Source organism: Vulpes lagopus, chromosome 9 (genome assembly GCF_018345385.1).
Source record: "Vulpes lagopus strain Blue_001 chromosome 9, ASM1834538v1, whole genome shotgun sequence".
Taxonomy (NCBI): domain Eukaryota; kingdom Metazoa; phylum Chordata; class Mammalia; order Carnivora; family Canidae; genus Vulpes; species Vulpes lagopus.
Genome location: NC_054832.1, coordinates 58,309,719 through 58,326,810, shown reverse-complemented (window position 1 = coordinate 58,326,810; position 17,092 = coordinate 58,309,719). Strand labels below are relative to the sequence as shown.

Below are 17,092 nucleotides of genomic sequence, written 5' to 3'. Positions count from 1 at the left end.
AAATTTTGATTATTCTACAAAGAAATGCTTCTCAAATCCATGTGCTTCCCATCACAATAAATGACAATATATACGGTTTACTGATCAATAGGAAAAAGGAAAGAAACTAATTGAAATTAAAACAAAACATATATCTTTTACCAGAAAAAAGAGGAAGAGAATCAGGAGGAACAAGTAAATGTAAATTATTAGAAAATATTTTAGAGAAATAGATATACATAAAACTCAGTTCCCCATATTTCATATATTTAAACTTAAAAATAACCCCATAAACTCTAGTACCCATTAATCTAGATCAAGATCAGCAAATTTTTTTCTAAAAGAGCCAGATAGTAAATATTTTAGGCTTTGCAGGCCATACAGTTTCTGTCACAACTACTCAACACTGCTGTCATAGTGTGAAAGGAGCCCCAGACAATATATAAATAAAGGAGTGTGGCTGTGCTCCAGTAAAACTTTACTTACAGTTACTGAAATCCAAAGTTTGTAATAATAATCACACATCACAAAATATTATTCTTCTGCTGGTTTTTTTTTCAGTGATTTTTAAAAGGACAACCTTAGGGGTACCTGGGTGGCTCAGGGGTTGAGCGTCTGCCTTCGGCCCAGGTCATGATCCCGGGGTACTGGGATTGAGCCTCACATCGGGCTCCCCACAGGAAGCCTGCTTCTCCCTCTGCGTATGTCTCTGCATCTCGCTCTATGTCTCTCATGAATGAATAAATAAAATCTTTAAAAAATAAATAAATAAGGCACAACCTCAGATTGTGGGCCATACAGAAACAGGCAGCAGATGCGATTTGGCCTGGAGGCTGAAGTACTGGAAGAGTGGTTATTACTTATACTTTCTAAATGCTCTTTTTAATAATAGAATATAAATAATATTACTTTTTTACTATACCATTATTTTTACAATATATAGACACAGTTCTAAAATAGCATTATCTGCCAAAATAATGACTGAACCAAAGCTAAGAAAGCTAAAATGACGTACTCTTAATAGTTCAAAGCCACAAAAAAAAGGGGGTTATAAAGAGACAGAAAACTGTTATTTCATTACACATTCATGGGTCACAAATTTCACACAAAATTAATTAAACTCATTCCGTGTAAGACCTGCCCACTGAGCTATATAGAGAGTCATTAATTATATTCCCGCCAAACGGGGAATTTCATTCACCCCACATATAAAATAGCATTAAAATGTGGCCATAAGAATTCTGGCATTTTCATAGTTCGTGCTGTTCTATATGTAACATTAAAATGCCTTAGAAAAATCATAGGACACACAGTCAAGGAAGCTGTATTATGGTAACTTACTTTAGCTAGTTGTTAAGATCTTGAGCAATTCATGAAGCCAGCATTTTCCTAAAGTCTGTTCTGTATCCACAGATGATTCACTAATGTAACACTAATGGTCCATGGCCAAACAAGTTTCGGAAATGATATACATTATATACGTTTCTAGATTTATAATATACATAAGCAGACCATGAGTTTTTTCTTAACATTATTTATTTATTTATTCATGAGAGACACACACACACACAGAGAGAGAGAGGGAGAGGCAGAGACAAAGGCAGAGGGAGAAGCAGGCTCTATGCAGGGAGCCCGAAGCGGGACTCGATCCCGGGTCCCCAGGATCATGCCCTGAGCTGAAGGCAGCGCTAAACCGCTGAGCCACCCGGGCTGCCCAGATCATGAGTTCTAAGAAGTCCTACAGTAAATTAATTCTTTGATTTAATTTAGTACTCTCAAAGCTACTCAATTACTTTTTTTTGAGCAGTACTAATTAACAACCCAAACCATTATAATTCCTTAAAACACACTTGAGAAAATTTTCTCATCAGTAGAGATTAGGTAAATATCCCTTTAGGTTCTAAATTTTAAAACTGTGAGACTAAGTAGTAATTCTGTGAAAGCTGTTCAAATATTAAACTCAGGTTTGCAAATCTAAACCATCTAGGCCAAATATATTCTTTATGCTCCCACAATACTCTGATCTTCTTCTCTCAGAGTACTTACCTTTGGATTGAAATTATTTTTCTAACCTTCCAGACTCAACTCCTTAAGTGGGAGACAGAATCATACTCTATCATCCTTATTTCTTCAAACTAGCAGAGTGCCTGGATCACTAAATGTCTTCTTTTTTCTTTCCTTTTTCCTTGCATTTTTGTTTTTGTTTTTATTCTAATACAATAGTTTCCTACTTGATCTACCCATAACCACTCTTACCCTTCTATTGCCTCTCTATGCATATGTGGTCATGTTTCCTCCTCCTTAAAAACCTGCATCCCCTATTGCTCTTAAGATGAAGACTGCATTTCTTAGGATATCCCTGAAGGATCTAACCTTTGCCTACCCTCTCCAGTTTAATATCATATTGCTCCTCTCTTTTACATACTTAGCTACACAAAGCTAGTACAGATAATACTAAGGGGTAGAGAGGAAAATACCAAGCTAAAAACCAGCAATGTCAGGGTAGAGTGAGGTGGGATGCAATTTTAACTAGAGTGACATGAAAAGAGCAACTGAAAAGGTCACATTAGACTTTGACAAATGAGAAGGAATAAAAAACATATATACCTTTAAAATACAAGTATGGATGACTCATTTAGAAAATGTGGCCAAGGTGGCTGAGTAGAATTGGCATGGTGAGAGTAGTAGATGAAGTCAGAGAGGTAATGAGAAGTCTGGTAGAGCAGGGCCTTGTAGGGCACTCGTACACGCAATTAGCTCCCACATTTACCTCTCTAATTTAGATCGCTACTCTGAAGTCCAGTCTCCTCTATCAAGCACACCCTTGACAGCTCCTCTGGATGTCTTAAAGGCATATTTATGCTGAAATCCTAATTCCCACTCCAAATCTGTTTCCTCCATTCTTCCACACCCCCAGTAAATGACAGTAACCTCTACCTATTGGTAAAAGCCAGACACCTGAAAACTCCTCCATTAGACTGAGAGTAGACATAAAATTCTAATGAAGCATTCTCCACACTCAGCAGCTATATCCTTCGATCAGTGTGGTAAGCTTAGTGAAGAGCTAAGTCCCATATATGTAGTACTCCAATGAATACTGCCTCTCAGGTATATATTACACACATAAAGGAAGGAAATCACTTGCATCTGATTCCTATGTCAGGGAATTAGCATTCCTATGGGGGCAGAGGATACAGAACATTAAATCTGAGTGTCCTCAGAAATGCCAAATGTCCATCGAAGATAAAATGAACATGTGTCTAGGGTTTACCCTGAACAATAGCTTCAGGCTAGGAGGCAGCAGAAAGGAAAAAGTCCCTGCGGCCTTTGACAGTCTAAACGGGGGAGGTCCAGTGAATTCTATGAAACAGGAACAGTGTCCCAAATAGCTTTATTTTTTTACTCTCTAAAAAGAAATGGGAACTACAGACACTAAACTGCTGTTGTGTTTGAAAAGTTCTGAAACCTCTCTAACTTCCCCATGTTTGTTATTTGTGCTCCAACGGTGACTAGCAACAAACTCCACAACAAAAATAACAATAGATTACTGTGCATTACTATAGCGCAATACCATGCAAATGTATTAAGAAATGTATATCTAGTTACAGGAAAATTCTTGTGATACATTTTTAAGTGGAAAGGGAATATGTGACTTCTATAAACAGATGTAAAATGTTAGTAGTGGTACTTTGGAAGAGGAGACTATAGATAATTCTTTAAACCAAAGGTTTATATATGCTTGTCCTAGAAAGTAGTAAGAAAGTGAGAGGAGCTAAGAAGGCAAAATGCTAAATCAGACATGGATTTTACAATGGGCATTATACTAAACTTTCTGTAATTTTTTTGTTGCCAAAACCGGATTCTAACACCTATTTTCTTTTCCATTTTTGGTAGTCCTATTATTCAAAGATCTTTTGCGAAAAAATTTCTAGCAATAAAATGCAAATATAAATCTTACTCTATAAATTTTTTTTAATTTCACTCTTTACTGAAATATAAAGTAATTATAAATGATGCTTTAGGGGCGCCTGGGTGGTTCATTTGTTTAAGTATCTGCCTTACCCTTCAAGACCCTTCAAGACCCTTCAGCTCAGGTCTTGATCCCAGGGTAGCTGTGATCAAGCCCTGCATCAGGCAGAGAGCCTGCTTCTCTCTCACCCTACTGCTCTGCCTTCTGTGTGTACGCGCTCACCTGCTCTCTGTCAAACAGATAAATAGAAATCTTTAAAAGAAAAAAACCCCAATGCTTTACTCTTAAAAGTCTAATCAAAATTTATAAACAGAAAAGGAAATAAGGATGATGGTCCTAGGACAAAATAGGGTAGATAGAATCCTCCTCCATTCCTAATGCTAAGTACAGCTAAATTCCAGGTCATTCTATATACAATAAACATAAAATTTTGCAAGATGGAAGAAGACTGGCTAGAGAACTTGAAACCAAAGGAACAACACACCAATGAGTTCCTTGGGACTTCTCTTGGACCTAATACGTACTGAGTTGGGTGCTAAAGAAGCCAGCAACCTGAAAGCATCAATGTGTACAAAGAAAACAAAATAAAACAAAACCAAAAAACACACAGCAAGCTTGTTCTCTCTAGCAGAAGAACCAGGAAAAGGGCAATTATGCAGGACAGAAAGCCTCTAGGTAATAACTATCCTACCCTAGCAATACAGCACAACAAAAGCCGCAATCTCATCTGGTCTCTGTCAACAAAGGCTAAGTGAGGAACCTAGACTCTCATCCTCCCCCAGCTGTAATGAAAAGCTCCTTTTCCCTGCTGGAATGGTGTCAATGAGGCAAAGTGCAGAACCTGAATTTCCATCCAGACCTGGCATAAACATGATAGATTCCTCACCTCCTGATGGTACAGTATCAAAAGAAGCCTACTAAAAATAAGATCCACAGTCTCATAATACCCACAATGTCCAGATTCTATCAAAATCATTTATCATAACAAGAATCAGGAAAAGCTCAACTTTAATAAGAAAAGACATTCACCAGATACCAAGTCAAGATGATATAGATGAAATCATCTGACAAATATTTTAGAGCAGCCATCATAAAAATATTTCAATAAACAATTACAAATACACTTGAAACAAATGAAAAAAGTAGAAAGTCTCAGCAAAGAAATAGTCTAGTCTCAGAAAAAAACCAACCACCAAATACTATCAAGAATCAAATGTAAGTTTTAGAACTACAATAATAACCAAAAGGAAATAGTTATTAGATGGGCTCAACAGCAGAATATAGATGACAGAGGTAAGAACCAATGAATGTGAGTTTACAGCTGCTGCCCTGCCACCTCTAGCTTGCAGAGCTCCAGCCAAAGGAGAAAGGGTTAAGTAAGGAGGTCTCTGTACCATGGCTCCTACAAAGCAGACTGCCTGCAAATCGACAAAGGGCAAGCCACCGAAGAAGAAACTGGCTACAAAAGCCACTCACAAGAGTGGCCCCTCTATCGGAGGGGTAAAGAAACCTCATCATTAGAGGCCTGTACTTTGGCACTCAGAGAAATCAGATGTTATCAGAAGTCCATTGAAGGGGCGCCTGGATGGCTCAGTCAGTTAAGTGACTGACTCTTGATTTCGGCTCACGTCATGATCTCAGGGTCATGAAGCTGAGGCCTATGTTGGGCTCCATGCTGAGTGTTGAGTCTGCTTAAGATTCTCTCTCTCCCTCTTCCTTTTCCCCTCCTCCACCCACACCCTGCCCCCACTCATATACACATTCTCTCTCAAATAAATAAATAAAATCTTTCTCTCTTAAAAAAAAAAAAAGTCCACTGAACTTCTGACCTGCAAACTTCCTTTCCAGCATCCAGTGTGAGAAACTACTCAGGACTTCCACAGTGCAGCTTCCACAGTGCAGTTATTGGTGCTTTGGAGGAGGCAAGTGAGGCCTATCTGGTGGGTGTCTTTAAAGACATCAAACTGTGTGCTATCCATGCCAAATGTGTAACAATTGTGCCAAAAGACATCCAGCTAACCTCTGCATGTGGAAAATGTGCTTAAGAATCCACTATGATGGAAAACATTTCATTTTTTAAAAAACAAAAAAATTATCTTCTTCCCATTATTGGTAGTTCTGAATGTTAGATATTTTTCCCTATGGGGTCAAAAGGTACCTAAGTATATGATTCCAAGAGGAAGAAGAGAAGCACTGGCACTTTTTCCATTTTCATTTATGTGTCAATTTTTAATATAAATATGAGGACATAAAGCATTAATGCAAGTCAAAATATTTCAGTGAACATATTTCAGCAGTTCAACTTTGTAACAATTACAAATAAACCTGCTAAATTTTTCTGGGCAAAAAAAGAATCAATGAATATGAAAACAGAACAATATGAATTCCCCAATATGAATGATAGAAAATATGCAGGGGAAAAAAACTGAACAAAATCTCAGATAACTACAGGGCTATCACAAAAGATCTAACATTTGTGTAACTGCTGTCTCAGAAAAAGAGAAAAAGCATGTAAGGTAGAAAATAATCCCCCCAAAATAATGGCTGAAAATATCCCCTGTTTATCAAAAATTATATAAATTTACAGATTCCATGAATCTTAGCAAGTCCCAGTGGATTAAACTCAAGGAAATATACACCAAGACAAATTCTTGAAATCTAAAGTCAAAAAATCTTGAAAACCACAAGTGAGAAATGACACCTCATCATATCTTATCAATACAGGAAATATAAGGGATCCCTGGGTGGTGCAGCGGTTTGGCGCCTGCCTTTGGCCCAGGGCACGATCCTGGAGACCCGGGATCGAGTCCCACATCAGGCTCCCAGTGCATGGAGCCTGCTTCTCCCTCTGCCTGTGTCTCTGCCTCTCTTTCTCTCTCTCTCTGTGACTATCATAAATAAAAAATATATAGGAAATATAATATTTATATCAAAAACCATGAAGGCCAGAAGAAAAGTGACATAATATTTATCATGTGCTAGGGGAAAAAAAGGTCAATACAAAATTGTATACCAAATAAACTTATCCTTCAGGAATGAAGGAAAAATCAAAGCATTTTCAGAGAAGGGAAAACTAAAAGAATGTGTTGCCAGTGCACCTACTCTAAAAGAACAGAAACAGCAAGTTCATGAAATTTTTTCAAAAAAATTTTTAAAAAGATAAGCTCTTGGAACATTTAAAAGGAAAATAGAAGAAAATTATAGGAAAACACAGGAAATTTTCTTTCTCCTCTTGTGGCTTCTACATTATATTTGATATCTAAAGCAAAAATCATAACATTGTCTGATATGGTTTTCAAAATATTTAGAGAAAATATTTCATTACAAATGAAAGAGGATAAAGGGACTTAAAGGGAACTTAAGGTTTTTAACTTATATTGGTAAAATGCCAACCAGTAGACTAATAAATTATGTATGTATAACATAATACCTAGAGCAAGTACTTAAAAAAAAAAAAAAAAAAAAAACTATACTTTTTTTTTTTTTTTTTAAGAGATACACCCTGAAACACCAGATAAATCAATATGGAATTGTATTTAAGAAATGCAATTAACCCATAGCAAGGCAGGAAAAAGAAGACAGAGAAAGGAAAAACAGAAATAAGTGAAATGAAATTAAATAAAAAATAAAATAAAATGGTAGACTGAAGCCCTAACATATCAATAATTACATTAAATATAAATGATCAAAATATTCAACTAAAAGATAGAGATTGGCAAAGTAATTTTGAAAACATGAGCCAAATATATGCTATCTATAAGAAACTCACATAAAAAAACAAATTATAAGTAGAGAGTAATAGGATCAAAAGAAAATGTATCATATAAACATTAATCAAAATAAAGCAGTATTGGCTATTTTAACATCAGAGTAGACTTCAGAGCAAAGAAAATTATCAGAAACAAAAAGGAACATAAACATAAGGATAAAAAGATCAATCCACCAAGAAAACATAGCAATCCTAAATGTGTTTCCATCAAACACAGCTGCAAAATATGTAAAGGAAAACTGATGGAAATGAAAGAGAAATAGGCAAATCCACAAATGTATTTGAAGACTTCAATAAGCTTCTCATAACAACTCACAGAACCAGACAGAAAATCAGCAAACAAGCCAAACTCAACACTGTTTAGTAACAGAATGTAATCAATATTTATAGAACACACTACTAACAATGGCAGAATGCATATTCCTTTCAAGTACCCATGGAACATATACCAAGACAGACCATATCCTAAGCTACAAAACAAATCACAACAAACTTAAAAGAAGGGAAAGTACCCACAGTGTATTCTCAGACCACAGTGGAATCAGATTAAACATGAGCAACAGAAAATTAACAGGAAAAATCTCTAAACACTTAGAAGCTAAATAATACACTTTAAAAATAATCTACAGGTAAAAAAAGAAGTATCAAGGGAAAATTTTTAAAAATACACTGAACTGAATGAAAATTAAATATATCAAAATTTGTGAGCTGAAGCTAGAGCCAGTGATTATTTATGTTCATATAAAAACTATATGAACATTTGCATATAGTTTTTTTATGAACATAAACTTTCATTTCTTTGGGACAGATGCTCAGGAATGTGATAGCTGGGTTATGCGGTAAATGTATGTTTAGTTTTATAGGAAACTGCCAAACTATTGTCCAGGGTAGCTGAGCCACTTTGCATCAAAAACAGAAATGTATGAGAGATCTAGTTTTTCCTCATCCTTACCAATATTTGATATTGTTATTTTTGCTGTTACCATTCTGTTAAGTGAGTAGTAAAACATCATTATGGTCTTAATTTACATTTCCCTAATGGCTAGGGATGTTGAATATCTTTTCATGATTTTTTTGCCACCTAATATGTCTTCTTTGGTGAAATGTCTCTTAATGTTCTTTGCCCATCTTCTGTTGAATTGTTCGTCCTTTTACTGTTTAGTATACTTACTGGTTATACTTCAGACGGTAACATTAAAAAAATATTTATGAGGAACCAACACCTATCTCTGTTGCCTTTTAATCCGTAACTATTTTACAAGGATTTTCCCCCCAAAGAAAAATATCCTGCAGTTCTACATCTTTTTTCCTTTTTAAAAAATATTTTATTTATTGATTTGAGAGAGAGAGCAAGAGACAGCACAAGCGGGGTGAGGGGCAAAGGGAGAAACAGACTCCCTGCTGAGCAAGGAGCCTGATGTGGGGCTCAATCCCAGGACTCCCTGGTGCTTAACTAACTGAGCCACCCAGGTACCCCTCTTTGCTTGCCTGCCTACCTGCCTGCCTTCCTTTCCTCTCTCCTTCCTTCCTTTCCTTCCTTCTTTTAGATCATGAACAGAGATTATTTTATCTAAAAATCAAAAAGCTACAAAAGAAAGTTTGCTTTTTGGTTCCCAAGAAGAGATTCTGGAGATGAAAGGAAAAAAACAAAACAAAACAAAAGTACATAATGATCCTGGATGGGAAAGAGAAGCAATACCAAATAAAAAACTCAAGTCAATAAAGTAACACCTTTGTAGAAAGGACATGAAAAAAATTACCGAACTTGGCAATTTCACAAGAATACGCATGCAAACATTCTCATTTTGAAAAGTAAGTTTCTCTTTTCTTTTTCTCTCTCTCTCTTTCAAGAGAGAGAGAAAACTAAGGTCAAAAGAAGGGGTAAAATCAGGTACAAAGAAAACCTTTCTTTCTCCTTTAATGTATAAGAAAGTATTTATGAAATCTATTAAAGCAATTATTATTTCTGTTCACTCCCAAAGTATTTGATGTGATTACACATGTATATAAATTCACCAAACGGTATTCAGCTATCAACTTCATTCTATCTGAAATGCAGAAGAAACTCAAAATGTATAAAGGAAAAAATAAATTATGGAGTAAAAAAAAAAAAACCCATAAACAAATAAAGCTCATGTGCTTCACACTCACAAGATCACCTTAGAGCCTAATTCAAAGCCTTGTTACTCTTTGCTCCCAAAACTAACTGCCATAACAGTTTACATTACCATAGCAGTTTAAGAGCATTAAAGAGGTAGGGGGCAAGCACTGCTACACAAAAGTACACTGACATGCAACAAGAAATAAGATGACAATTGGACTGCCAAGGATGATTTAGAGTGTAACAAAAGCAGACTTGGATACTCAAGGAGCTGATGTCTAGGAGTACCTGACATAAGAACAAACTGTGTTATTTATCTTGCAAGACTTATGTTTATCATTTATAAGGCTAACAATGAGTCAACATGATTCTTTATGTTCATAATTATAGCATTTTTAATATGAGAATGCATGCCATAACTTTTAGAAAAATGTCAATCCACAATTACTTAAATAAGAAAAGTTTTAATTTTCACAAACAGGTAAATCCTGAGCAATTTGGAAAATTTAGCCACCCAGAACAACTGATTCCCTGAGGATTGTGGTTAACTGTAATTTTTAACTTTTACTTTAACTCTTTCAAAAGTTCTATCACTACTTAAACCAGCATATCATAAAATAATCATTGATATTAATAGAGGGTAATGTGGTTTGGGTTGGTATTCTAACAGCTGGGCATTAGAATTACCTGGGGAACTTTTTAAAACACTGGTGTTCAAATTCCCCACCCACAAATTCTGATTTAATTAGTCTAGATAGAGTCTGGCATCAGACTTGTTAAACCTTTTTGGGGGAGCCTGATGTTCAGCCAGGGTTGGGAACTACCAAGATAGATAGTTTTTTCTGCATGACATCTTTAAGAATCTTGAGGGAATCTTTAAGAGAAATAAAATGTACAGCATTTCCCAAATTTGTCTTCACATCCCTTTTTCATGGAGCATCTTACAATACTGACTTAGGTAATTCTTCAGATGAAAATCAAGGTAAATATTAAGTTTAAAATTAAACTGGGCAACTCTCCAAACTTTATAAGAGCTCTAATATGCTTACAGGCAGGGAAGATGAGAGAAGATGGGGGAAAAAAAGTGTTCAATACTGCTATCACATTTTTTATTGTAAAAATTCTGAAAGAGAGATTCTATTTTAACAAAAATCTTCATAGTTCATTTAAATGATGCTTACATTAATCCTGTGATTCAGAAGTATTCATACATTGTGAAAGCTAATTCCAAAGATAAATTCATGCTGCCCTCTAATGGTTCAACATAAATATTTTTACCTGTGCTATACCAGAAATAGTGATGACAAATACAATTTTATTATTTATAAATAGAAGAATTATATTTAATACCATAAATGGAAAGTAAGATTTCACTTTCAGGTGTGATGGACTTCAAAAGATTAACTATGACTACTAGATTTGTGTTCAAAACTTTAAATTATCAAATCATTTTCATCATACTACAACACTTGCCAATCCATGTGAAAATCAAGATGAAAATATACACCACCTCAGTGCATTCCACAATAGCCATCTCTAATTCAGCTTCTCTATAGCAATAGTCTTCAAACTCAATGCTCATACACCATAAGCACATATGTTTTTTAAAAATCTGGAATGAAACATTATTGCCATTGTTATTAGTAGATAATAAATGGAGCAACATAAATATTATACATTTCAATGAACAATTTTTAAACAAAAAGTAAAATCATGGGGGTATGTTTCTCAGTGAGATAGGCAGGAAAGAATACTTACTACTAAAACAAGATAGGTTCTCAATTTTATTCTTATTTCAGTTTCTTAGATATAATCAAGGGGAAATATTATTCACATGAAGAAGTCACCCCTGACTTTTGTTATAGCAAAAAATATTTTAAGTCACTTATATTGTGGTCTACCATCAGAAATTCCTTTTAAGGGAACCTGGGTGGCTCAGTAGGTTAAGCATCTGCCTTTGGCTCAAGTCATGATCCCAGGGTCCTGGGATCGAGCCCCACGGCGGGGTTCCCTGCTTAATGAAAAGCCTACTCCCCTCTCCTTCTTTTATTCTCCCCCCTCATGCTCTCTTTAAAAAAAAAAAAAATGGCCTTTAATGACATGGCAACTGATAACTTGACTATATCCTCCTGCAATTTGTTCAAAGCAAAGAACTAGAAACCCTGACTTGCAATAGGATGTGTTACACATTTATTATAGGTATTCAGCTTCTCAATTTCAAGGAAGTCCAGAGACTATCAAATGACTATTAATTATATCAATTATCCTTTCACCTAGCAGAATCTTCCTTAATTTTATATACTCAGAGTATGGGACGCCTGGGTGGCTCAGTGGTTGAGTGCCTGCCTTTGGCCCAGGTGTGATCCTGGAGACCTGGGATCAAGTCCCACATTGGGCTCCCTGCATGGAGCCTGCTTCTCTCTCTGCCTGTGTCTCTGCCTCTGTCCCTCAAGAATAAATAAATAAAATCTTAAAAAATATATATATATATATACATATACACACACACACACACACACACACACAGAGTAAAAACTTAAAATACTGTTAATTTCAAAACCTTTCTGCTGATACAATATTTGTTTTATAAAATGCTTTTATCTTATCATGCATTTCATTTATATTTTCACCAAAATTTGGGATAGCAGACTTAGCTCAAGAGTACATACTATCAACCAATCCCAAATTAGGCCTCCAAAAAAAAAAGTCTGACTTTGTTTCTCAAGTCAAATATGTGTTGGGCTTAAAAGAATAAGATTTTCAGTCTCACAAAGTACAACCAAAGTATACACTATATGCAATAACATACCCAAAAAGAGATAGACTAAAAATAAAAGATAGACAAAGGTATACTAGGATAATGGAAATTTTAAAAATCTAGGGATATAATCCTGATACCAAAGTAGAATTCTATCTAAAAGGCATTAATGTGGGGTGGTTCAGTCGGTTAAGCACCTACCTTGGGCTCAGGTCATGATCCCAGCATCCTGGGATCAAGCCCCCAGTCAAGTTCCCTGCTCAATGGGGAGTCTGCTTTTCCCTCTCCCTCTGTTCCTCCCCCTTGCTTGTGCTTGCTCCTGCTTGCTCACTTTATCTCCCAAATAAATAAAATCTTTTTAAAAATTAAAATAAAATACATTAATATAAAGGACATTTTCTAATGCTAGAATCTGCGACTCTCAAATAATATAAGTTATGTGTATCTATGTGCCAAATAATACAGCAACTACCTTTATAAAGCAAAAACTACAGGGGAGACAAGGAGATATAGATAGAGGCACAGAAATACTAAGACATTTAAATACACCACTCAATGGTACAAAGAGATCAAAGAATGCCAAAAAAAAAAGGTAAAGATATAGAAGACCTAAACAACAAAAATCTTATGGAAGATTATATATATACATCAAACTTCGTATCGTTTATACTTCAAGTGCACCTATAATATTCTCATTGATCCCACATTAGGTCTCAAAGAAAGCAAGAGTGCCACCAAGTAGAAATATTATGAAAAGAAAAAAAAAATAACAGTCTGATCACAAAGTGATAAACCAGAAGTTAATAACAAAATTGAAAAAAAAAATAAAAACCTACTTAAAAATGAAACTTTTACTGAACTTCTACAGTAACAGGAAAATATAAACTGAAATTACAGAACAACAAAAATGATAATGAAAATACTATATAACTTTATCTATAGGACATATGCAAAGCAATGATCAGAAGAAAGTTCACAGCCTTTAATAATTATATCAATAAAAATGAAAGCATTAGAATCAGTAAATTAAATTCAACTCAAGAGGGATGCCTGCTTGGCTAAGCGGTTGAGCATCTGCCTTCAGCTCAGGACATGATCCCAGGTCCAGAGATCAAGACCTGCATCAGGCTGCCTGCAGGGAGCCTGCTTCTCCCTCTGCCTCTGCCTCTGCCTGTCTCTCTCTCTCTGTGTCTCTCATGAATAAATAAATAAAATCTTTAAAAAATTCAACTCAGAAAATTTTCTCAAAGTTATCATCACTAATGATATTAGGTTCTATTTGCTGTTTTGTTTTTCTTACATTATTTATATTTGATATAAAATTTCAATTTCCTTTTCTGTACTGTCTTTACTAGGTTTAGGTAACAATGCTATACTTATTTTGTAAAGAGAATTTAGAAATTCCCCTTCTTTTTTTTTCACTTGAATTTTTGCTTTAAATTTATACACACTAAAAGTCCTGACATAGGACTCGATCCCAGGATTCCAGGATCACGCCAAAGGCAGGCGCTAAACCGCTGAGCCACCCAGGGATCCCCTGTCATTTCTGTTTTAATCTTCATTACTTCTTTCTCTGTACTTTCACTTACTTTTTTTTTTTTAATTCGTTTTTATGATGTTGAGCTAACCTATGCAAGAGCAATGTCTTTTCATTTGCTGGAGTGTACTTTTCTGTCTTTCTTTCTTTCCTTTTTTTTTTTTTTTTTAACTTTTCTGTCTTTCAAGAGTACTCCAAAGTTTTCCTCAAGTATTTTTGCACATATCTTCACAAGTTCATCCCTTGATATTTTATCTTCTTCACTGTTACTACAAATTGATTTTTCTGTACCATTATATACTCTACCTAAAAATTCTTTGTATATTAAAAAAAAAAAAGACTTCATTTATTCATGAGAGAGAGAGAGAGACAGGCAGAGCGAAAAGCAGGCTTCTCATAAGGAGCCCAATATGGGACTCAATCCCAGGCCCCAGGATATTGCCCTGAACCAAAGGCAGGCACTCAACTGCTGAGCCAATCAGGCACCCCATTTCTTTGTATGTATTTCTTTGAAAGCTATTAACTCTAGATGTTAATTTTACATTAGGCAACCTTACTGAATTATTTTAGTGTTTGAAATATTTTCTAAACTTATGCCTCTAAATTATTCTTTCTTCTCTAAATTCATTAGCTCATCTGTCTAGGACAACGCTGAACAGTTTTGTAGATGGTATGCCTCATTACTGATCTTGGTGTTAAAGAAGTTAAATAACCCTCAAATGTGCTTTCAAGGTACCTGCTGTAATCACTATTGCAGCATTTATCATTCTATCCTCCCCTACCTACTAGGCTGTGAGCTCAAGAGTAAGGGCAGTGTCCTACTCATCTTCATGTTCACCAGCGTCTCGTTTCTCAAGAACTACTGATTGATACCGACCTATTGAATGAATCAACCTATGAATAAATATTTTCCAAGTTTCAGCGAATCAGAGGAAAAAATATGTCCCCAGCTAAGAATCTGGAACTGAGAGGTGGTGTTAAAACTGGATGGACCAGGGATCCCTGGGTGGCTCAGCAGTTTAGCGCCTGCCTTTGGCCCAGGGGACTCCAGGATCGAGTCCAGCGTCACGCTCTCAGCATGGAGCCTGCTTCTCCCTCTTCCTGTGTCTCTGCCTCTATCTCTCTCTATGTCTATCATAGATAGATAGATAGATAGATAGATAGATAGATAGATAGATAGATAGATAAATCTTAAAAAAAAACAAAACTGGCTGGACCACTTCACACTCATTAAGATGACCACTGTCAAAAAATTAGCAGTTAAATTTGACAACCATGTGAAAAAATGGGAACCCCTGTACAAAATCAAATTTGGACAATGTGGATTTTATTTTTAAACTAGAAATTTCCCCACAAAATACAGGAATTTTTTTGTTCTAGTATGCCATCTCCACTCCTTACCAATTTCAGATTACACTAAACATTAGATTCTATACCACTGCTATAAATAAGGCACATCTTACTCATTATGCCCTAAGCTAAGTCAGTGCCTCTGTCACTTTTTCCATCTTCAGCTGCCCAACGAATGCTTCTGCATCTCATTTTACCTAATCCTGTGTTTAAGCCTTCTTCTAAAGCATGCCTACCACTTAAGGTACCGCCCTTCCTCGGACTGACTAAACTTGCTTCTATTAATAAACAATTTGAAAGTAAAGCCATGAAGAAGGAAACTGTCTCTCTCCATCATCTCTGATGTATATGAAACTTTGGTTTCTTTTCTACTCCTGCTGTTGTTAGAGTCACTGCTATTGATCAGGTGGCATTTAGGAGAGAATGTTCCTTGGAAACCTAGAACTATTTTTAAGGTGTATTGCTCACTGTATTAAAAAGAACTTTTATGGGCTATCTTGGGAACTCTGCCACCATTTACCACAATCTTTCTATGAAAAATACATTCTATGTTTCCAGTAACCAACATAAAAACAAAACTTTGGAACATGGCCTATTTTGATGCTCACCCAGAATCTTGCCCAGAATTTATTAGACACGATATTCCATTTCCAAGAAATCCTATTATTGCAGAAACTTCTATAAACATGTAACATAAACTCTCATTATTAACAGTCACAGCACTTGCATTAAAAACCATACTTAAATTTCTTTCTAAATCCAATTAACATTAAAAACTTCACAAACTTTTTGCTAAATATCAATAGTTGAAAAAATATGTACAAAAAGTGATTAAATGTTAAGAAACAACACCTGGTGGAAAATGTTTTCCAATTCATAAAGGAACTCTCCAAGACAAAGACGAAAAGAATTTTTCAAATTTCTCAGAACTAAGACTAGCAACCTATTTAAATTCTCTTTGCACAATTATGTCAGATGCCACATTAACAATGCCTTCACAAGTTGAACTGTCATTTTGTCGAGATATTTTTTAAATACAAGTAAATAAGCATTGCTAAAGGAAGATTTGCTGAAATACACAAAAGAAACATTTATGATATAGCACTACTTCGAACACAAAGGTTTTCAGAGGATGAACAATAGATTAATAAAATTAGTCTCAAATAAAAGAATAGAGGATGCTGTTTATTTTTCCTAATCTAGAACAAAAACTGTTGAAATTTTAAAAACTAATGTAGAGGGGATCCCTGGGTGGCGCAGCAGTTTGGCGCCTGCCTTTGGCCCGGGGTGCGATCCTGGAGACCCGGGATCAAGTCCCACGTCGGGTTCCCGGTGCATGGAGCCTGCTTCTCCCTCTGCCTATGTCACTGCCTCTCTCTCTCTGTGTGACTACCATAAATAAATAAAAATTTTAAAAAATTAAAAAAAAAAAAACTAATGTAGAGCTAAAAGATTACTTCTTGCAAAAAAATTATGAATATAGAGTTTTTAACACATTTAAGTCCTGGGTGCATTTTCCTAAAGAATCATGATAAACTTGTGGGAGAAGAGAACTCACAGTAATTATCCTTTTGGTGATACAGCCTTCAGCATAAAGAAATTAAAAAAGATTCTCAAGAACATTACAA

At 35.4% G+C, this 17,092-nt stretch overlaps 1 protein-coding gene and 1 pseudogene across 21 annotated transcripts in view; one reads left to right on the top strand and one right to left on the bottom strand.

The window, feature by feature from the left end:
- Positions 1-17,092, bottom strand: part of STAU2 (staufen double-stranded RNA binding protein 2) — a 297,168-nt gene that overhangs the window by 201,038 nt on the left and 79,038 nt on the right. The gene's annotated exons all lie outside the window — the stretch shown is intronic.
- LOC121498867 lies at positions 5,345-6,228 on the top strand (annotated as a pseudogene).